Genomic DNA, 23,918 nt, shown 5'->3' on the forward strand with positions numbered 1-23,918 from the left:
TAAAGCACTGGGTAAGATTCTTAGCACCACATATAAATAAATAAAATAAAGGTTCATTGATAACTAAAAAATATGTAAGAGAAAAAGTACTGAGATCCAATGCATTCAGATTTCAAAATTCATGCTTCTTTTTCATTGATCCAATATTTTGTCAACTAAGTTTTCAAAAATTGTTCAGAGCCAACATTACTCATAAATGTTACTCATCTATTATTTCATAAATTTACTTTCCCAATAATAAAACATACAAAATATTTGATAAACATACAAAATATTCAGATTAAATATATTTGACATGAAGATGAAAGAAATCATAGTGTCATTTTTCACTGTCAATGTTACCTGCTGCAATGACCACAGGCAAGGAAAGGCAATAACCATTGAAGTGATCAGCAGGCAGGCATGGTCAGGTCATTACTGGGCAAAGAGTTCAGAGATAAGAAGTTCATAGGTGAGTTGCCAGTGTCAGCTCCACCTTCAGTCACAATCCTTTGGAAAGGACGGACACACACATTGTGCCTTCGAACTTTAGTAGGACACTGCACCTCATACACCATTGGGTTCAAAGGGCACTCAAGAGCTGAAGTGGCTGGTGCCAACGTGTCAGGTATTTGTAGGGTGTGTAGATCAACCCAGCCTCTGGCTCTGGAGGGGCTATCACAGCATCAATGTGAGGAGTTCCTTTGGGCATGACAGAGGTCTGTATTTGTCTGATCAAAGGTATTATGGTAGGGTCAGCTGGAGACGAGTACTCAGGGTCACTGGTGAGAGAAAAGGTGCAGCCCCAGGTGTGATCCTAGGAGCAGCCTGGGCTGTTGCAACAAGAGAAAAGGCAAGGGTAGATGATTTAGTGTTGGCACCTCTGCAGGTGTCATTCAGAATCAGAAGTTTCATCAACTGCATCTTCTTAAGTTTGCCCAACACAGTGACACATCATGGATGTACCTTGTTCTCAAAATTTTATTAAAGATGGATAAAATAAAGGTTCTATAATTTTAACTCAGTTTTAACATTTTTCCCATTCTGCTGCAGGTACCAGTATTTGCTTCAATTCTTCAATGGCCCTCTATAGTTTACTTTGCTCTATTCTGAACAACTTCCACAGTGATTAGTACATCTGAATCTTCATGTATATGCTTCCAATTCAGTTTGCTCTATCTTGCTCCTCCTTCTCTTTATCTTTGAAACTTTGCCTATGGCCATTGTTTTACCTCCAGCTTCTGCCTGTAGCTCTTTGGCTGTGAATCCTCCGGGCCAAAGATCCTACCAAGAAAATTAAAATCTAGATATTTTGGATTTTTTTACACGAATAGAGCACAGATTTTCATTTCTCTGGTTGTAGATGATGCAGAGTCAGTCCATTCATTAAATCATACCTACAAAGGGTAGTAATGTCTTTCTCATTCAACCATCTTGCCCCCATACACCCTCCCCTCCACCTCCTCTCCTCTGCTCAATCCAAAATTTCCCATTATTCTCTTGACTTTCCCCCAGAATATTATGGACCTGATCCACTTATCAGAGAAAATATTTGGGCTTTGGCTTTTGGGGAATGACTTATTTTGTTCCATGATATTCCCAACTCTGTCCACGTATCTGTCAATGCTATATTTCATTCTTCTTTAAGGCTAAGGAATATTCCATTCTGCAAATGTACCACAGTTTGTTTATACATTCAAATGTTTAAGGGCATCTAGATTGTTTCCACAGTTTAGCTACTGTGAATTAAGCTGCTATGAACACTGATATCACTGCATCACTATGGTGTGATTTTAAGTCTTTGGTGTATACATCTAAGAGTGGGAATGCTGGGTCAAATGGTGATTCCATTGAAAATTTTCTAAGGAATCTCCAATCTGCTTTCCAAAGTGGTCACACCATTTTGGAGTCGCAAAAATCAGAATATCCTCTACAGACACATTTAGTTTCTCTCATAACTGAATAATAGGCCCCACATAATTAGGAAATTTTGCACTCCTTTTCTTTTTTGTACTGCCATTTAATGTGTGTACGCGACTTTATGTAGTCTGCTAATTCCTTTCTCTGGCAGCCGATGAAGGTGGTGGAAGATCCCTCAGAATTTGGACAGGATGCTCAAGAGCTTCTTGTCTTTCACCAACTGCATCAGGTTATCTGGGATTACCATTTCCCCTGACCATATTCCAGTCTCCACAGATCACATTACCCTATGCCTTGGCACCAATTCCAGAAAGGAGGTATGGGTGGGGGTAAACCTGGGAACTGTCTGCTGAGGACCTAGTGTACCTCTCTGCACGGGGTCCTGCTCTGGGCACAGAGCTGAGGCCCATGGAGGCTTCTATATGAGCTGCAGTGAATGTTGATGAATGTGTATGTATTCCAGTGTGAGGAGACCCTGTGACATATGCCACAGTGGTTCTGGTCCCCAGCTGTATGGACAAATGGACAATCTTAAATTTATCCTCTCTCTCTCTCTCTCTCTCTCTCTCTCTCTATATATATATATATATATATATATATATATATATATATATATATTGAAAGCCACAGCCAAAGGGGCCCCAGCAAACTTCCAGCTGCCGGCTGATGATTGGCTCACAGCGGCCCCAGCAACATCTAGCTGATTGGCTCCTCCACGGAGATGCTCATTGGGCTGTTTCCCTGCCCTTTCAGACCACGGAGCTGCTCATTGGGGGATTTCTTTGGCTCCGCCCACACAACCCAGCCAATCGGCCTCAAGAGCAGGAGGATTGTGGGAGGTGGTGAGGTTTGTGTGGGTGAGAGGCTTGTGGAAGCCAGTGGTGGCAGTTGGGCTCTGAGGTTTTTTTTTTTTTTTTTTTTTTTTCCCTGAGGAGCTGTTTTGCTTGGCGTTTGTAGTTCTAAAAATAAAGTTAGTTTCTTTTGACAAGTGGCTCCTGAATTGTGCCCAGCCAGACTGCGGCATATATATATATATATATATATATATATATATATATATATATATATATATAGAGAGAGAGAGAGAGAGAGAGAGAGAGAGGACTTGTGATAGGAGACAAAAACTGCTATTTAGGGAAAGGCCCCTAGGAGAATCCCAATGTAGATCATGGGAGTTTGGGAACTGTCATGTCACCTGCTCTAGAGAGTTACACATCTTTTGAAGAACAGCTCATGGTGCAAAGCCTGTTGCTGATAGGCACAAAACAACATCTGTCATCACTATAATATGAAGCCAGAACTGTGTGATTTGCCAGTGAGAAGGTCAACGAGACTTAGCATCATGGATAATTTGCATCTGGGAAGGAGCAAGAGCAGGTCTCCCTCCCAGTACCCTGCATGGGCACATGGTAAAGTCCCCATGTTTCCAACTTCCCAGTACCAGACACTGTCCCAGGAGTCCCATATGTTTGTCCTATGGGAGGAGGTGAGGCTTTGGGTAAAAAGTGAGTGCGACACTACTGCTACCTGAGGACTCTGGTTCAAAAATGTCTAATAATAATACCATGAAAGCAGATTATGCAAAGTCTCTTAACCACTTTAAATTAAAGAGGCATGCATAATTATTTTAATAATGTTATATAACCCACTAGAGCAAAGAAGTATCATTCTTTTTTTTTTTTTTTTGAATTTTGAGAAAAATAATTTTATTTATTTTTTTTTATTGGTCGTTCATAACATTACATAGTTCTTAATACATCATATTACACGGTTGATTCACTTGGATTATGAACTCCCGCTTTTACCCCATATACAAATTGCTGTATCACATCCGTTTCCCTTCCATTGATTGACATATTGCCTTTCTAGTGTCTGAAGTATTCTGCTGTCTGTCCTATTCTCTACTATCCCCCCTCCCCTCCCCTCCCCTCCCCCCCCTTTTCTCTCTCTACCCCTTCTACTGTAAATCATTTCTTCCATTTGTATTATCTTGTCTTACCCCTCCTTTCCTCTTATATGACATTTTGTATAACCCTGAGGATCGCCTTCCATTTCCATGCAATTTCCCTTCTCACTCCCTTTCCCTCCCACCTCTCATCCCTGTTTAATGTAAATCTTCTTCTCAAGCTCTTCGTCCCTACCCTGTCCTTGTTTACTCCCCTTATGGAACCACCATTTGACCCAGCTATTCCCCTTCTCGGTCTATTCCCTAAAGCCCTAACAAGAGCATGCTACAGGGACACTGCTACATCGATGTTCATAGCAGCTCAATTCACGATAGCAAGACTGTGGAACCAGCCTAGATGCCCTTCAATAGATGAATGGATAAAAAAAATGTGGCATTTATATACTATGGAGTATTACTCTGCATTAAAAAATGACAAAATCATAGAATTTGGAGGGAAATGGATGGCATTAGAGCAGATTATGCTAAGTGAAGCTACTCAATCTTTAAAAAACAAATACCAAATGACTCCTTTGATATAAAGAAGTATCATTCTAACAAAGATTGGATGAACACTTATTTATGATATAATTCATATTCTTTTTCTCATGTCATTTCTTTGAAATAAGTTTTATATATTTATTTTACATGTCAATTTAGACAGTAAATTTTTCTCAGAAATGTTTGATCTGTTTTCTGTTTTCTCATTTACATTTTTTAAGGTAGATTTACTTAATGAAATAACCGAAGTATGAGTGGTAATTTTCTAACCACTGAGTTTTTAACAGAAATAATATTTACCCTTTGATATTTACAACCAGATATGTAAATGTGATTTGTGTTTATTAGAATAAATTTAACATTGAAGAAAATGGATGTTTGTTTCATAATTTAAGTAGTATAGTAACACAACACTTCTAAATCTATATAGTATAATTGTTTAAAATTTTTATTCTTTTTAGATATACATGACAGTAGAGTGGTTTTGGATATATATGGAATATAATTTACCATTCTTGTGATTAGACATGATGCAGAGTTACACTGGTTGTGTATTCATATATAGAGACAGAAGTTATATAAAGAATCTAATTTAGGGGTATAAAAAAGCAGTCTTTCACTGTTCAATGTTACAAGCTTCTTCTATTTTCACATTTATGTTCACAGAAATTCAGTGTTTCTTTTAAGTGACTGTTTTCACCATCACAGTTTTACCATAAAGAAAATAAACTCTTGTTTGCAAAGTCTAAAGGTATTTTGGTGCCAGGTCATAATCAACACGATGAGGTGGTTCTTGAATTAATTCAATTGGTGTGTCTCAGGTGGCTTCCTTCCCTAGACATGTTTTCCCAAGCAGGTCATGAACACAATGCCCATGCTTTCATGAAGCGAGAGTATTCATGTGGTCATGACAACATATTTCCACTCACAGAGGTGACCTGCCTATAACCAGGTGGCAACAGCCTAATCCAACCCTGAGTTCTAACATGAGATTATTTCCTATGGGAAGCAGCCAGGTATCTCAGAGCAGATTGATATGACACTAGACCTTACATCATGGCAGACTGACATTAGTTCTCAGTGAAACATGCATTTACCCTAGAGGGAGCTTGTTTTCCTTGCCTGAAGTGCTTCTGCCAAAACTGTTATCCATGGACTTAGTGAACACCTTAACCACCATTGTGGTATTCAACATGGGGTTTCTGAGCACAATGCTTATGTCACAGCCAATAAAGGGGAGCAATCAAGCCATATTCCTGCCATTACTACTCTTACATTTCCCCAATGTCCTAAAACACCAGGTCTGACAAAAAGGTTGACTGGCTTTTGAGGAGTCAAGATGAATCTTGGTGAGTGGTTACACCCATATCCAATACATGATGTTTGTGGAATAAGCAGTATTCCTGAAGGCCTGGCACTGGGAATGACTCCACACACTAGTGACTCAGTAGCACAATGTTTGCTTCCCATTTCAGTAATTGAACCCTATTATTGAACTAGTGAAGAGGACTTAGTTCCAAACACAGGACACAAGAATGACTGCTGTAACCTGGGTTTAAGCCTCTATTTTGCTACTCATGACAAGGAATCATTAGACCAAGTTGTGGCTATGAGGTCATGATTGGTCCTGATAATCAGGGGAATTATTTTGCCATTGCTGACTCAAAATAAGGAGGCAATGCATGGAAAGAAGCATGTTCTCTAGTCCTTCCTTGGACTGCAGTTAAGGTCAGAATACCAAGACAATCCAACTCAGCAGGGCTACTGGTACACCTATGTTGTATGGAGTGATGATTTGTGCCTACCACCTGGCACTACTAGCCAAAGATCAACACTAGCCAAAGCATTTTTTTTTTGGTGGTCATGGGAATTAGAATAGACAAGTGAGAAATTACCAATGATAATCACAGGAATTAGATTCTATGGAAAATATTTATTTTAATGAGAATGTATTTGAATATGTTTTTCTTCCTCTGTCTGATTCTAGTGTCAACTAACATAGGTGTGTTAAAATTATGTAACTATGCAAGCCCGGTGTCACATGCCTGTAATCCCAGCTGCTTGGGAGACTGAAATAGGATCATGTTATGAAAGAAGCCTCAAGAAAAGCAAGGCACTAAACTATTCAGTGAGACCCTGTCTGTAAATAAAACACAAGATAGGCTTGGAGATGTGACTCAGTGGTCTAGTGACCCTGAGTTCAATCCCTGGTTCAAAAGGGAAAAAAAGTTAACATTTTATTTCAATATTTAATTTACAGGATATCATAGGTGGAGGACAAGGAACATACTTGAGGTCAAAAAGTGTATTGTATTCTCTTGCTTGGAAAAGATGCACATTTTGGGGGTGGCAGTTTGATGGGTCATCTTATTTCATGAAGCCTGGATATCATAATTATGTATAGGTGGAGACTGAGTGATCATGGAAGTGGCAATGAGTTTCTGCTTGACACACGTGGAATATGGTGCCATGTTTAGTTAAAAATGTGGTAGCTTCAATGTATTTCTCAAAATTGATCACATGTATATTTCTGGTAGTAGGAGGAATGATTTCTGTTGTACAAGCCATGGAAGCTAGAAGTGAATCCCTTCAATCATGTGACTCATGCCTGCATATGGGTGTCTGTTAGGCCACTACATAGAGAGGAGTGGTCCGGTTGTTCACATGTCCTTGGATTCACCTCCAGCATGGTTCTGACGCTTCAACTCTTTCATAACCCAGAATAACTAGGACATCTGGCTCAATTTACAAAACGCAAGGAATGAGGGGTACTAGATGGGGCATCAGGATATTTACCATGGAATTTGGCAGCCTAGAGCAGCTTTCTGAATATAGAATGGCCTTCCTGGTTCATGACTAGTCAGGTAGGTTGTTGCTGTGATCAAAATCTGACAAGAAAAAATGAGAGGAGGAATTTTGTTTCTTGACTCAGGCTCTGAGATTTGTCAGGTCATATATGGCCATTTCAATTGCTGTTTCTAAACTGAGGCAGAACATCATGGCCGAATGACATAGACAAGAAAAACATCTTGAATCATGACAATCACGAAGCAGAGAGACCTCTGTCTCCCAGGGAAACCAGAAACAAAATAGAGACCCCAAAGTCTCATCCCAAAACAACCTCATTCAGCCAGTCTACCTGCATATAGTTAACACCTATATCATTGGATTTAACCTTGGTTAGTTTACACTGCACAACCTTTTCATTTTTTCCTCTCAAGATTCTTGCATTGCCTCCCCCATGGTATTTGTGGCACACCCTATATCCAAACCATAAGAGTCCCTGAGGTGCCTTTGCTGGACAACTTTCTTCATTGGTTTCTTTCCTCAAATGCACAGTACAGCCGGGCTCCCTGAGACCACTCTCGTTCATCTCTAGATTTTTGGGGTAAGTGTGTGTTTGGTCAACATGGAAGTTATGAATCCTCTGGGCATACTACTAATAGGAAGCCCCTCAAATCAGCTGTGGGGACAAAAGAAGAGACTGAGGAGTTGGAGGTTCAGCATTCAACTTGCTTCAAGCTGCTTTGGGCAAAATATCACCTTGACTTCCCTGACCGCCGGATAGAGTCACTTTCCAGGTGTTGACCCCTTTGCCACTTTTCCAATTCTTCTGCGCTGTTTTTGTTGTTGTTGTTGTTTGTTTATTTGTTTGTTTGCTTTTCATCTGGGTCTACTTCAGATGGGCTGCTGCCCTTTCTTGTTCCTGTTCAAGGGTGAGGCAACTCCCTGCTGAGAGACCACTGATGACAAGTGACTCAGCATAAGGTCACCATGGACTCTCACATTCCTCATAGTCCTCTCAGTATCTCCTACATGGACTTTGGTTTCATCTTTGGCAGTTCATTTCATATTTCTGTTCTTGTTGACATGCTTTTATGCATTTCACATGTTATACATTTTTTACTTAATCAACTGCCTACTCTTGTGGATTGACCACCAATTTTAGTCTCAAACATTGTGTTTGACACATCTCATTCTGCAGTGTACCATAAGTGGCCACGTTTATTCTTATTTTTTAATCTTCCATGCTTTATGTGACATGTTAAAAAGCACCACAATCCAGTCCTGACAGACAAAACAAATTTAGGTCCCTTATTTTCTGTGAAGTTCATCAGTGTCACAGTTTCCATGGCTGTTCTTTAAAAATGAGTTGTCAAGTATTCCTCAAGCAGAGAGGATCCTGCCTCTGAACTAAGGTGAATTCCAGGTTCAGGGCTATGAACTGAGGCAGGTGAAAGTCAGTGTCAATCTGAGATTCTCCTCAGGGAGCCTGTCCATGTAGGGAGAAGTGACCAAGTGCCCCCTTCCCTCATGCAAGACCACATAGGAAATTCTTCCTGAGGAAAGTTATGTATGGCTGGAGGTGGGAGGAAATGCCAGAGAAGACTGTGCAGGCATCTTTGGAAGACCCCAGGATAGAGAAGCCTTCCCAGCATTGACTTCTGGACAGTGGTAAATAGTTCCCTGAGATTAGCAGGAGGCACATGCAGTCATGCTGGGAGAAGGAAATAGACCCGAGGAGCCCCATCTTCTCACACTGTGCTCCCTCCTACAGCATCTGAGCTTAGTGTGTTCTCCCTTATGAAATTCAACCAGCTGGTCTGCCATGCTTACACATACAATCAGCCTCCTTCAGTGCATTTCCCAGGTGAGGTCCTCTTTGTGCCTTGGCTATTTCCAGTGTCCTGGGGGTGACCCTGTGTTACTCAGACCCTCAGAATATCACTGTAATGTCACTGCAACCCCAGACACAGTTTAAATTCTCCTGATGTGCATTCAGGGACTATAGTTGGACTCCTCCTTTTCACCCCCAGTTCAGGAGTGATCCTCAACTCTGTGCAACCCCAGCTTCTCTTCTGGATTCCTCTGAATGCCCCTCCACTGACACTTGCTGGTTGAGGATTCACAGAGTAGCAGCCCCGCTCCTGAGGACCCCAAATATTCTGTCACCGGAGAGCCTATTTTCAGTATGTCCAGCCTCACTCTGTGCCAGTTGTGCCAAAATGTACCCTGTCCTGTGTCTCAGATTGATGGCATTGACAGTGCATAGGAAGTCATGGCAAGTCAAGTTCACATACCAAATGCTTTGTTTCTGTTAGAAGAGAATCCATCAAACCCAAGCCTATCTCCCCACATACAATAGTGTAGAGAAATTGTGTGAAACTTTGTGTGGATGTATTGAGAAACCAAGAATCATGTGTTCCATTTAATGTCATCACAGATAATGATACACTTCTGTCAATGTGCTGTTTTCTACATGTGTTTTATCCTTTTTTTTTAGATTTCTCACTGGTCCACTAGCAGCTTCCATTGTGATTGGTTTATTTTTCCCATCATACCACTTTTGTTACCTTTCATATCCTTTTATCTCTATTTGAAATTTAATTTTACAGTGGTTTCTATATGCTTTACATCGTTATCAACATAGTTTGCAATGATGCTACCTGAGTTCTATTACCATGTTCCCTCTCCTCCTACCCTCATCTATTCCTTCTTGTTTATGATGCTGTGGTCACAAGTATGATGTGCATACTGGCATTCTTGTGTTCATTTCCATTATTGATTCAAACTGTGAACTTAATTTCTCCTGTCTTTAATTCACATGGTAATATGTTAGAAACTAAAGTACCAAACTATATCATTGTTAGTATTTATGATCAGCTATGTAAGTACCTTTAGCAGAGATATTAATTCTTCAGGTTCTCAAGTTCCCATCTCTTACCCTTTTTACGTCTTAGGACTCCCCTCAGTATTGCATGCTGGGCAGGACTACCAGAACCACAAATGTGCTCTGTAACTGTCCCATTGGTGGTTGTCAGCTCTTTTTCACTGTGACCACTATACCTAACAGGAACAAGTTAGAAGGGAGCATTAATTTTTGGCCCATGGCTTCACAGGTCTCCATGAGCTTCTGACTCTATCACAGAAAAAGCATGGTAGAATATGTAGAAGAATAAAACTAGACCCTTATTTCTCACAATGCACAAAAATTAACTCAAAATATATCAAAGGGCAATGGTGAGCCAGGTCTGAGGATGTGTAGCAGCAGCAGCAGTCTAGGCCACAAGGAGAACAGGGGCGGAGCCTGCTGGGGCACCATCAGGGCAGGACAAAGTCTCTGAGCAGATGCCATTGCTATTGCCTTTGCACTGCTCATTCACTTCTGTGCCAAAGCAAGAATAGTCATGGTGGCCTTGCTCGGGATATGCAGATTGCATGTGCAGGACATGTTCCCCTCTTAAAGGAGCAGGTCACTGAGGTGCAGACAGGTGTGTATAATGAAGCTTCAGCACCAGGCCTGCTGTCAGTTCCGGGGCTGTTATGGGCATAGCTGGCCTTAGGCACCCACTGAGCATCTGGGACCAGGCCTTCTGGCACAAGGGAAAGCTGTTGTCTGCCACTGGGAGCTGTGGTGGGCGGGCTCCTAAACAGAGGTGGTGGAAGCAGCCCCGCAGTCAGAATGGCATGGGCATGACTCCAGGCAAGTTGGCGAGCCTAGCTCTGCTTATTGCCTCAGATCTGACTCCTGCTGGGCTTTGTGCTGGCCTCACAGGTTTGTCATGCCCCATGCTTCAGGGATGAAACCAGTGTTTCTGTGGCGCTGCACCAGACTGGATGACTGTGGGCACAGCAAAAGGATCCCAGGCCTATAGGGCAGAAGAAGAAGTCTGGGGCTCAGCTGTGGCCATTAGGCTTGGACCAGTTGGTGGCCTCACATGACAGGAAACTTCTCTGTGTCATAGTCATGACCACCCAGAAATACTTCAGACTCCTTATGTGGCCGTCTTCAGAACAGGTTCCAAAACAATTCATGGAATAGTGGTGTTTTTCTCTAGTGAGTGTTCAGACACATCTGTAGCAATTCCAGTAGTGCCACTATGAGGCATGGATGGTACTTACTCATCCCACAAGACATTTATGATGCTCAAGTATATGCATGAGCACTGCTTGGACTGTGATCTAGAAGAAGATGATGATCTTTACATCAAAGGAGATCATCTGAAGAGATTCCTGAGGAGCTTGAATATCAGTGAGCCCTGTTTCTCAGGCAGATAGGACTCAGCTCTACAGAAGTGTCATGGGTCTTTTGAGATGCATCAGCTTTTTTTTAATGAGAAAAAAAAAAACAAAAGGGGTACATCTGAGATCTCCAGAACAGTAAGATTCACCAAGCTATCAATACAACCTGAACAAAAACCCAAGCTACAAGTACAAACTGCACAGCTACATTCTCAGTTGCCAAATTGCAGAGCAGCATCATCACACAATACAGCTCCACTGAGAAATCAGCCTAATGAATAAATACAGAGACACAGAGATGCATAAAGAAGACCAACATCTGGGAATCCCTGCTTCCTTCATGAGGTTTCAGGTCTGCCCTCAAGAGGAAATTCTGCAATGGGAATTTCTGAATGGGAAGAATTTGCACTTGGCTGTGGACCATTAGCCAACCTGCATCCCTCCCTTCCAAGGAGAATGGACTCAGCCTAGATGGAAGCCTTGGACGACATCTTCATGTAGGTAGTGGAAATGATCAAGGCCACCATCAAGACCCGGGAATGCATCATGGACTTAAAGGAGATACATTGTGGCTATCATCCTGTGGTGAATCCCAGGTATAGAGCAGAGTACATTCTGAACCTTCTGCTTCTATGCAGGAAGTATAAAGGCAAGAAGATGACAGTTCCTATGAGTAGGCATGTATACCTACAGCAGATTTTCAGCAAGATCCAGTTTGTGGAGCATGAAGAACTGGAGACTCAGGAGCTGGCCAGCAGAATCAACCAGAAGTCTGGATACCTATACTTCCTCTCCAATTCCCTGAAGAAGCTTGTTGCTTTCCAGTTCCCTGGATCCATGAACAAAAGCAAAGAGCCCAAAGATGAAAATGTCATATACCGATGCCATTGTCTGGACGTTCTGACATGTTTGTGAGGTTTCTGGGAAACTTGGGGAAGACATGTCCCACCCCAAATCATCAAGCCAAATTGGTTGTACCAGTTTTTAATTCTAACTCCAAGCCTGATAAGGCCAAACTAGTGGAACTGATGAGATTATAGCAGTAAGTACCCTAAAGGTGTTATGAAGATTTTGCCTGTATCTGTTGAATTTTAAATTGTTCTGGCCCTCAGAGTGGGCTCTTGCCATTTCATAACAAATATTTTCCCTTCTTCTGTGAAGTTGACCTGGTGTTTACCATGGAATTCGTGCAACAGTGTGGAGCCAATGGAGTTTGGGGCCAATAAACACATTCCCCACTCATCTTTAGACAGTGTGATTAAAAGATTATTCATGGCGGGAAAGTTACCAGGGACAACCATTTTTCCTTTTACTCAAAAACTAGCTTCTGGAGAAACCATGGGTTTGGCATGACTTGTACTTATAAGGGACATCTTGTCCAAGTGGGTGGCAATTTCCATCCATGGCTAGGGCTGAAGGATGTGGACATCTTCGACAGTGTTCTCAAGCAGGTTAGAAGATATTCAGAAGCCAGAAAGCAGGTGTAGTGCATGTCCAATGCCCTCCTGTCAGCCATGACCCCAATCTGGATCCCAAACAAAACAAAATGTGCTTGGGGTCCAAAGCATCATCACATGGTCCCATGTAGTAGTTAGCTGAAATGTGACTGGAGAAAAGATGGAAGTTGTTAGAATGATGAAAAAGCCAGCCTAATGTCTAGCTCTGCTGAACAAAACATTCGTTAGTTATCTATTTAAAAAAATTGTAAGATCAGCTTTTGAAGTCCATGCAGGGATATAATTTCTAAGTGAGTTTTTACGTAGGAATCATTTAACATTGAGCTTTGTGAACAAAATTGTCGTTAGTGTTTGCCTTTGAATGCATCTTCCTTTGAACATTATGTTGCAAACCACCTTAATTCTGATTTGAAATGTCTTTGATATATTTTTTTATTTCTTTCTGGGCCTTTTCTCTACAGTCCTATGGCAAAAAAGAGAAAAAAAACCATAAACATTCTCATGAAGTATTATTGTAACAAAAAGAAACAAAACACTGTAACATTCTGTTTTGTTAACAATGCACAGTTTCTAACTTTTTTTTAACAAGTTTTTTAAAAGTCATCTCAAGTCCTTGAGCTGGAAGTTGAGCAGTGAGTGCAGGCAGAAAGGTCACTGATTTGCAGTCTGGTCTTATGGCAGTGTTGAGATGGTGAAACCTTCAAGATCTGGGGCTTTTGGAAGGTCCCCAGTCATAGATGGTGTGGCCTTCAAGGGGATTATGGAGTCCCTGTTCCCCTCTCTTTTCCTCTTTTCCTTACCACCATGAGGTGGGCAGATCCTCTCTACCATGTGCTGCCCAACGTGGTCGACTTCCTTACTTCAGGACCAAAGTGATGGAGTCAACTGATCATGGACCAAAATGTCCACACCTGACGGGTGGAAGAGATCTTTCATCCATGCAAGTTGATTATTTCTGGTGTTTGTTAGAATGATAGAAAGCTAACACTGCAGGAATGCAGAACGAGTAGCATATACATATATCCCTCCTCCGGTAACCACCCCTGCAGCCTCCCACCTGATGTCCAGCTTCCCCCATGAAGAAGAGCTTCAACACTTTCTGGGTCTCGGCTTCACATCACTGGTCTCTGCTGCCCCATATTGGACTGTCCATGTCAGGTTGCACTCTAAGCACTTGGATGGAGACATTGAAGTTAAGGAATTAAAATTCCCCCCCCCCCAAAAAAAGAAAACAGAATCCAGTTTCAGTGTGGCTTCATCCCAGGTGTTTTAAAATGTCTGGCCCTCCCAGGTCTTGGCTGGTACTGGTCAAGTCCCAGGACACAGACTTTATACAAAGTTGCTGGGTGTCTTAGGCAAGAAAAACTCCCTCTCCCTTCCTACATGAAGTCATCAATAGAAGGAACTAGAATATCCATGTCAGGTCAGTGAGTGTGTGTTGCCATATTCTACTAGGGGAGAAGAGTCTCCCAATTCCTAGGGAGAGCTGGGGTAGGGGACACTCTCCTCCCCAAATATTACCAGCGGAGGCACGGTTCTTAAGATCTTGGAGGCCTCTCTAATGGTGCTTGAATACACAGAGCTAGCCCCAAACTGAGAATTCAGAGGGTCAGAACCATTCTTATGTTCCCAGAACAATACTGTCATCCTCTGCCTCAGAATCCCCAATTCCTCACTCTACAGTGGGACAATGACATGACATGAGAAGAACCATTGGGGATGGCATGGAGCAGGAAGCTGAGGACACCTGGGCCTGGGAAGGATGAGTACCCTGTACTCACAGGGAGTCTCTGAGGCCTGTGAGTAAAGGAAGCAGCAGGAAGCTAGGGCAAGTCCTTCTGACAGAGGAGAAACTACAAGGGCATACCTACATGTTTCACCCAAGAGAGAAAATCCAGGCCCCATGAACACTGAAACAAGGGCCAGCTAGACCAAAACTCCTCTGTCACTGCCAGAATACAGCTCTCAGTGTATGTCAGTCTGGAGCAGGGAGTGCGAGGGCCTCTAGAGCTGCATCTGCAACAGCTGGGGAGGTCCCCTGCCAAGCCCCCTGAGGATTTCCAGGATCCAGCCAACCCCAAATTTCTGAATTTCTGAGTGTGGCCACCATGTGAGGATATGGTCTGTGGTGAGACATCTGCTGCAGGTGCAGGAGCTGGTGGGGGGAGGGGATCTGAGGCTGGGCATTGGTATAGCTGGGATGCTATGTTTAGGCACAGTCTCTTTTTTTCTCCCTGAGACCTGGGACAGTCCTAGGGGGAACCTCAGCTACTGGGACCTGAGTAGTGGGAGAGTCATGCCCATATGGAGGTGCTCTGGAAGGAGCCACTACAGCCCAGACTCCTAAGATGGAACCTGCCACCAGTCCCCAGAATGTGTGGAGTCCAAGGCCAGAGGCAGGAGTGAGACATGCACCCCAACAGGAGAGAAGCAGAACTGTCTCAGGGAACTCCCAGGGGCTCCCCTTGAACCCAGAATGATATCTTTTATGCCATATTTTTCATCTACAAGGTCATTGACATGTGGGGTTTATTAGCCTTCAGCATCAGGCCTGGCCCTCAGAAAAGGAAGAAAGAACATTGTGGAATGGAAAGATCCAGCCTAGAGATAAGGACAGCTGATCTTATGAGTTGAGGGAAATCATTCAGTCATGATCACCATCCTTGATCTTATCTCATTCTTCCTTCCCATCATGATCATCATTGAGTCATTTGACAGTTATTTGAGATAGAGTGATAAAAATTCATCATCTATATTGGGACTTTTCTGGGAGTGGAGAAGACACTAGTAATAATTATGTGAGTACAACAGGCACAAATTAGGAGGGTCTGAGGAAACCCAGGATCTAGGCCTAGAGCCCTTCTTCATAGAGCTGCTCTGGTCTAGAGTGGTTCTGTGGAACTATTGCCCTAACAGATTAGGTTTCAGATTCGAAGTAACTAGGCAGGTATTCAGGAAAAATCATCCAATCTCATGTGTCTGAGGATCCAGGTTGATTTGGAACTGTTCCTCATGCATATCTCATTGAGGAGCCTCAAGGGGGAGCATTGATTCAAGGCCAAGACATGTGGCTTCTTCAGAGCCATGGAAACCCATCCTGAATGGGGGATGAAGTCTGGGGTTTCTGTGAGATCTCAAGGATTCAGACAGCAGCAGGGAAATGCTCTGGAAATGAGGTGTGAGACAGGAAAACTGTCCCAGGAATGACAGAGACCCTGGTGAAGAAGCTGATGTGTCAGGAAGAAAGGGCCAAGTCCACTAACATTATGCTGTGTCATTAAATGTCAGTGGGCACTACAGTGGACAGTGCCTATGTCATCCATACTTCTAGAAGTTCAAATTTCTAGTTGGCTTGAAAACTTTGTTTTGGACCTGTGTGTTGGGAAGTACATGCTGGGGGCCATGAGTACTGTGGGATGAAGGATATGGGTGTCTCCTGTCCAGACCTGGAGGAGGATATTCTCCTGGTGCCTTTGCAGATCTCACAGGGGGGTTGGAGCAGATGAGAGTGTCACCCAGCTCAATTCAGCAGGAGCTGCTGGCTCTGCTTCTCCCTTCCCCAGGGACCCCAAACAGCCATTTGCTTCCCATCTCCCAGGCCAGAGCAGCCACTTCATTGTCCCTCTTCTACAGCCCCAGAGTCTGCTCCCTAGGGCTTCCCAACAACCACTCATGCCATTCTGGGCTATGACTTTTGCTGTAGAGGAAGCCAGTCTCCCTCCCTCTTCTGACTCTGTGAACTTTGTCTCAGCCCATGGCCATCAGCTACTGGATGCTGACATTCTTCCTTGTACATTGAGGGGCTTGCCCAGCATAGACCTGCCCTGTGTGGTGGGGCTGTTACTCCCTAGGGAAAATATAGGTCTGAGTTGGGCACAGAGATGGGAGCAGATGGGTGGGATTAGGTCTGGATCCACTGCCTTTGGGCTATGTGGAACCTGGATGGACTGTGTATGTCTCTGAGTTCATCTGTGAAATGGCAATCACAGCCCCCACATCTCAGAGTCACTGGAGGGTCACTCAGGGCTTGTTAAATGAATGTGTGGGTGAACTAATGATTAAATGACAATGAGTCACAGGGATGAGGATATGTGGAAAGAGCCTGGGGATAGGTCACCCCACAATTCACTGTGACCCTGACTGGATCATTCACTTATTGTTGGAGCCTCCATCCTCTCATCTCAGAAATAGGCACACAAATATCTTGTTTGCTTTGCTTTGTGGATCCATTGAGCCGGGGTAGACAGAAGAATCCAGGTTCTCCAACTCCACAGAACCACAAATATTCATATGCTCAGAATCTTCTCTTGGCCTTGTATAGGCACAGCCTGCATAGGAGGGAGAGTGACCCAACACACATGTGGTCTTTAACACCTATGCCACCTAAGCTGGCTTGGCCCTTACAGTCAGGCATGGGGGAAGACGTAGTCATCTTGGGTTGCCCTTGGGCTAATGGACCTAGGTGCTCACCATCTGTGTAGTTGTGGGACTCAGACGACCTGTCTTCACTCTTGGAACCTCTATCTCCTCATTCACAAGGTGTGGGAGTACAGACATCTGCCTCCAAGGTGGTCTGAATCACAAAATATAAAACATGTCAGATACCAGCTCAGCATTTCCTTGAAAGCAACCCTCAGCCAAGGTCACTTTGTTGACAGTTGTGGCAGGTGGGATCATATCTGCAGCAGAACTGGGAGCAACGTTACAGTGAAACAGCAAACATGGAGGGCTCAGTAAGGTCCAGTCCAGAACCCAGCTGAACCTCTGAGGGACAAGCTGCTAGAGACACAGCCCTTGTCACAGGGTGCCTGCCTCCAATAGGGACTCAGAATGAATGGTAACCCAATCCTGGGGCAGGGCTGCCACCAGGAAAGCCAAATTACAGCTTCCAGCAGCCTTCAAGCCCCAGCAAGGCTAAGGATTGAACAGGCAAAGAAGCAAAAGGCCCAGAGTACACAGGGAGCCAGTTCCCAATAGTCCTGACAGGGCAGCACCAGCATTGAGGACCAGAGAGGCCCAGCAGGGTGAGGAATTTCAAAATGGTGAGAGTGACATGGAGTGTTCAGGGCCAAGAACAACAGAGGAGGACAGTGAGAGAATCCTTGAGTCAAGCCACCTGAAGGCCATCAGTGCCATGGGAAGTGTACAGAGAGGACATGATTCTGGGCTTAACTTGGAAAGGGAGGACATGGAGTCCAGGAGTCCTTAGAGACATGCTGATAATGGTAGGAGCAGGAAAGTGACAGCCCAGTGATCTACTTCTGACAAATCACTCAGAGTCTCTGGGCCATGGTGTCTTCATTGTAGACTGAAGATCCCCATAAGATCTTCCTCCAAGAGCATCTTGGTGACAGAGAAGCAGACCAGGGGTCATGGGAAGAAAAAATCTCAGCGATATGACTGAAATCATAGTCCCTTCCCTGTGATCCTAGACAAAGTAGGGACTGTGGAAGACCAGACATGTGGGCAGGGTTGAGTCTGGGGTGGTCCCAGAAATACCCAGATTGGGGATGGACAGACATAGAAAGGGAGAGAAATTGGGGAGATGTCTTCCCAGATCTCCATGGAATTAGGATCAAAGCTGAGCTTGAGACTGAATGAGGGGCCCTAAGAATATTACTTCCTAATCCTGGAACCTGTGAATATATTATGGTCTGTAACAAAAGGGACCTTACCCAGGGGATGATGTTAAGGGGCCTGAGATGGAGGATTATGCCAATTTATCTGGGTGTTCCAAGGTAAGAGAAAGAGAGAGGTGGGAGGTCAGAATAAGAGAAGGAATGTGGGATTGGAAGGAGATGAGAGAGAGAGAGAGAGAGAGAGAGAGAGAGAGAGAGAGAGAGAGAGAGAGATTGATTGATTAGGGGAATGGAGAGAAGAGAAGAGGGATGAGGGAGAGAGAAGAGAGGAGAAGGAGAGAGGGAAGAGGGGAAGAGAAAGCCAGAAAGAGAGATTTGTAGGTGCTGCAGAGCTGGCTTTGAAACTGGAGGAAGGGATAGGAGTCCAGGGATGTGGTATCCTCTAGGAGCTGGAAAACATAAGGCAATGGTTTCTTCCTGAGTCCCTCGAAGGAGCCTGGCCTCCCAACACCTTGGTTCTAATCCCCAGGGTGCATTTTGGACTTCTGACCTCCAGACCTGTGAGAAAATAAATGCATGTTGTTCTGAGCCACTGTATTGCAGTGATCTATTTCAGCAGCCACAGAAAACTCCCAGAGGAGCAGGGCACTGATTGTGGCCCCTCCACAGCCCCTGTCCATGGTGACAGAGGCATGATCCTAGGCCCTGAGCCCAACCCTGCTAACTTCCATGGTAGAGTAAAGAGACTGGAGCTCAGGGACTGCATGAGCAGGTAGGGTGGGGCTGGGCCACACACTCACCATTCCTTCATGGTCAGAGAGTGGCTGGATCTCCAACCCTGCTAGTCACTGCCTCACAGAGAAAGTCCCAATACAGGACCTAGTTTTCCTGCTGATGTCCACAACTGAATGAAATACTCACAATAAATAATGGCTTCCCTGTCACCAAAGGAAGATGGCAGGTGACCTTCTGTGCCACACACTTTAAAGGATCACTATGCTCTCAGGCCACAAATTGGTCACCTGTGTGTACATCATAACCCAAGTCCCCTTAGTGTGGAAGCCTCAGGTAAAACACGTCTCCACCTGTAATTGTGGTGCAAGATGCCCTGTCTCATTTCCTTCCAGCAAGGTCTTAGAAATTATGAGCACCTGTTTCCTTGGGCACATGGTTCCCTGGGAGTTAGGAGCTCATTGATTGCACATGTCTGAAGTTCTTGGCAGGCCTTTTGTCTGGCAGTTTCCTTCTTAGCTTCCTCCTATTTCTCTTTTGTACCCACACCTACCATTGGATAAGGAATTGAGGTGAGCTCTGAATTTAAGAATTTGGGAAGCCAATGGCATTGGTGTGCCCTGAACTCTGTGGACAGCCTAGTTCTCAGGAGTGATGGGGAAGGTGAATATGTGTGGGTAGAAGCTGAGTTGGGCAAAGAGGAGGAGGGTATTCCAAGAGTCCATCCCTGAATAGAGGAGCACAATTTATTGCCCTTTATTTTAATTCAAGTGATAAGCTATCTGTGAGGGTCAGGGATTGTGGATACAAGACTTCCAAAACTGTTCAGGCACTGGGCTCACCCTCCCTATGCTACCCAGTCCTGAGCACATCCCCCCCTTCCCTGCTGCTCCTGCCCTGGCTTGAAATTCTGGCTTTGTGGCCTGGATGCCTATGGCAGTCAGTACAGCACCAAGAGGGGTCCAGCTGGCAAAGCCAGGATGGTAGAGAGGCAGAATGAGCCCTCCTGCAGTCCTGGGCCTGTGGCCTAGAATTTCTCCTCAGGGGTTCTCAGTCTGTGCATCTGGAAGAAAGGTCAGTAGAAGGGGGGGAGAGAGAGAGAGAGAGAGAGAGAGAGAGAGAGAGAGAGAGAGAGAGAGAGAGAGAGAATGTGTGTGTGTGTGTGTGTGTGTGCCCTCAGTGGAGGGAGTGTATGAGCAAGTAAAACCTACCCCAACCCTGTCATAGGGTTACTGAGGGCCCTAGGTACTTGGTTGTGCCTGGTCAGTGAAGTTCATGCTTCTAGATACCCAGCCTGGTGAGCCCTGACCTCTGACCCTCAAGCAGGACTGCTCAACCTTCAGTAGCCACCCATGGTATAGGCCCTAAGAACTCTACACCCTACCTCCTCTCCAGCCCCATGAGTACTCTCTCAGGGGCCAATCTCTGCACCTCTTAGTGTCCTTGCCCTGTAGCTAGGTGCACCCATACCTGATCAAGGTCACTAGCATCCTCCTTGTGACCAAATTCTAGATATTGCATTTGCTAACCACCATCTACTTATTCGTTCATTCATTCCTGGTCTGCAGACCCTACTCTGAACCAGACAAATGAAGGAAAGTGATCTTCCCCTAGGGTTAAGTGCTTTAAAGCACAGACAGTTACAGAGCCACCACTGGATGCCCAGCCAGCAGGGTGGGCCCACAGTCCCACACCCCTGTGTCTCTCTACACCATCTCCAGAGTGCATGGGCCTGGCTGGGTCCCACCACACCAGGTGTTTTGTGCTGCAGTTTCTTCTATTGTCACTGTATTTTAAATATTTTGCACATCAGAAACTATTCCTGTTCATCATGCTTTACTGGTATGTGTGGAATCCCTTCCAGAAAATGAAAGATAATTTACTTATTCAAACCTGCCTTGGCCTCTTATACTGGCCACGGCCATGTAGCAGGACTCTAGATGCAGCTCCCCTCTCGTGCACATAACCCAGCAGGTTCTCAGCTCTAAGGATGGCCATCTCTGCAGGGGTTGCTTCAGGGCCCCTTCTCTCCAACCCTCTTTACATAGCTTCCAGCCTCATTAGCTGAGTCTAATAGTCTTCCCTATCTCTGGGTCGAGTCCATGGCCTTGTTCTGCTGTGGTAAGATAGACTGAAATGATGGTGGCACTGACCTGCCTTGTTTGATGGCAGTCTGATGCTTTCTTCTGACTGTCTTGTTCTGATGGAGGCTGTCCATGGACCCTGATGACCCTCCTCAGGGTAGCCAGACCCAGGCAATGGGGCCAGAGGGCAGAGGTTATTGGAAGACCTTCCTAAGCAGCCTTGGAGAGATGCTGAGTGGACCCCAGGTCAGCCCAGTTGGACCTGGCAGGTAGTGAGTCCCATTCCGCACTCTGATACATGGACTTGGGCTGATCTGGGATGTAGGGGTGTTAAGAACTGACTTAGCCTCATTCAGATAGCCTACCTCATGCCCAGGGGTGCTCTTTGGCCCTCCAGTCAATACCTCAATATTCTTAACTGGCCCTCATGAATCACAGTCCATGGATTTGAAGCTTCACAATTGGCAGATGTCAAACAAGGGTTTTATGGTCAAATTTGGGATCAGCTGTGTTAAATCATGCTGAAACCCTTTCTTTTCTTCTTTACTGCAGGGCATCTCAAGGTCTTGTTTTTAGAGTAGGGAAGGTAATATTCTCGCTGATAAACATCCCTATGAGCCCAACTTCAGGGCCTGGTGGGCCCAGGTACCCATTTGGGGACCTGGTGACTGGGTTGCCTTAGAGAAGTGGTGAGATAGGTGGGCCATCCCACACAAACCTCCATCCATGGGGTTCCTGATGGGTGGAGGGACCATAGTTTTTACCATCAGTGCAAGGCACTGTGCAAATTTAACCTTTGGTTTTATGACTCTATTTCTTTGCAGCAAATGTCATGGTAAATGTCAGGCTAAGTCTGAAGCTGGGCAAGGGGCCCATCAAGAAAGAGGGTGGGGATGAGGAGGCTGAAGAACCCAGGGACTTAAGCCAGGGTGAGACTTCAGGCCCCTCACCACCTCCAGGGAGCCCTCTCAGATTGCTCCTTGCTTGCCTAGATCCCCAGCACTGTGTCCTCAATTTGTCCCAGCCATTGTGACCTTCTTAAGATGTTGCTTTTGTTTGCCCTCCTGCCAGCACCCAAATGGGGCAGGCTCTGGGACCTGCCAGAAGTCCCCCCTCCCCCACATCTGTGCAGTCATAGGATCAGCTTGTGCAGTACTGGCTGGCTGTGTGACCTTGGGTAGCACCGCCCTTCCCTGGTCACTGGAGGCCATATAATCCACAGCTGTTGACCAGAGATGGTGTTCCTGGCTCAGTGCCCTCATGAGTAGGAAATACTCCAAGTTCTGGAATTGTCAGGTGTGGGGCTCTGGAGGAGCTAGGTGGGGCTGCATGCAGAGCCAGGATGAAGATTGGCTTGGATCATCCCATAGCAGCCCCAGGGCCTGGAGTAGACCCTGCACCCTGTAGATGCTCAGTAAAAATAGTGAGTAACATGGAAGGCAGAAAAAGTCTTAAGCTGGCTGAGAATCCATGTTCACCATGGTTACTTGGCCCCCTATCCCTCCCCCACCACATACAGCTCAGCCTGTCTTGTCACTGGGCTCTGCACTGGTTCTCAGATCTGGAAGGTCGTTCAGTGAATGCTGACCACCTCCCTGCCTTATGTGGAACCTATGCAGCTGAACAGAGGGTCTCGGATTCCCTTGGCTACTTCCTCCTAACAGCTCCACATCACCCCTGTACACAGCTCACTCCACTGGGCATCCAGGATCCCCAAATTCAGTCTATGTGATATCATATCCTTTGTATTGGACATCCAACCCCACAATCCTGGCCTGCCCACTCTACCTATCCCCAAAGACAGGTTCATTTTACAAAGTCTGACCTTCTCCCTGTCCATTCCCTTTTATTCCTCATGGCAGGCCTGCCTTATTAGATCACCCCCTCCACCTCCTGGCTCAAGACCACAGACACCCCTGCCTACCATCTTATTTCCAATAAGATGGTATTTTCCACCCTTCCTGCCTAAACCCTCTCAAGGCTGCCATTAGGTGAAGCTTTTTCTCCTTACTTTCAGGGCCTGGGCCAGAGGGTCTCATGTAAGAACCTTTTCTTCCACCTTTGCTGGGGGAAACTCCAGGTGCTATTTTCTGTCACCCCATCTCCATGTCTCCCAAACAGTCTAACCGTGGCATGAGGGTGCAGAGAGCCATTAAAATTAGGGTGGATATATCTGCAGCACCCCGTATAGGGAGAGCCCAAGAAACAACTGTCAGTGAGAAGCAGCATTCTCACCAAAAATGCCTGGGTTCCTCTATGCCCCCGAGTCAGCTCTGAGAGATGCCAAAGTCAGGGGCCCTTAGGGCTGGCTGTCTAGCGTGGGCTAGTTGGTGTGCTTCCGTACATGGATGGTATGAAGGTAGATTCACTGGTGAGGGAGTGCTGCCTATAGTGCCTGGACCCTGAGAAATTCTTCTGGATGCTCTGGCCAGTTCCTGGGACTCCTTCCCATGCACTCTAGAAAACCTCCTATACTTCATGCCCTGAGCTTGGGAACTCACTGAGGAAACTGAGACTGTTGATGGCACTTCAGGCCCCTTAGTAGGAAATGAGGCCCCTATTTCCCTGAGCCTCCTTCCTACCTGTCCTGTTCCAAGGAAATCCAGGGTAGAACCCAGGCAGCCAAAGGAGATAGGCATGTGTATCCTACAAAGATTCCTGGAGCAAAAACCTCTGCTGGGCTGTGGAAGGCACATAG

At 45.2% G+C, this 23,918-nt stretch overlaps 2 pseudogenes; one reads left to right on the top strand and one right to left on the bottom strand.

The window, feature by feature from the left end:
* Positions 1-389: 389 nt before the first annotated feature.
* LOC144253773 (KH domain-containing RNA-binding protein QKI-like) lies at positions 390-2,146 on the bottom strand (annotated as a pseudogene).
* Positions 2,147-10,963: 8,817 nt separating this feature from the next.
* LOC144253774 (chondroitin sulfate synthase 1 pseudogene) lies at positions 10,964-13,004 on the top strand (annotated as a pseudogene).
* The last annotated feature ends 10,914 nt before the right edge of the window (positions 13,005-23,918 follow it).

This window comes from Urocitellus parryii, chromosome 3 (assembly GCF_045843805.1).
Source record: "Urocitellus parryii isolate mUroPar1 chromosome 3, mUroPar1.hap1, whole genome shotgun sequence".
NCBI lineage: Eukaryota > Metazoa > Chordata > Mammalia > Rodentia > Sciuridae > Urocitellus > Urocitellus parryii.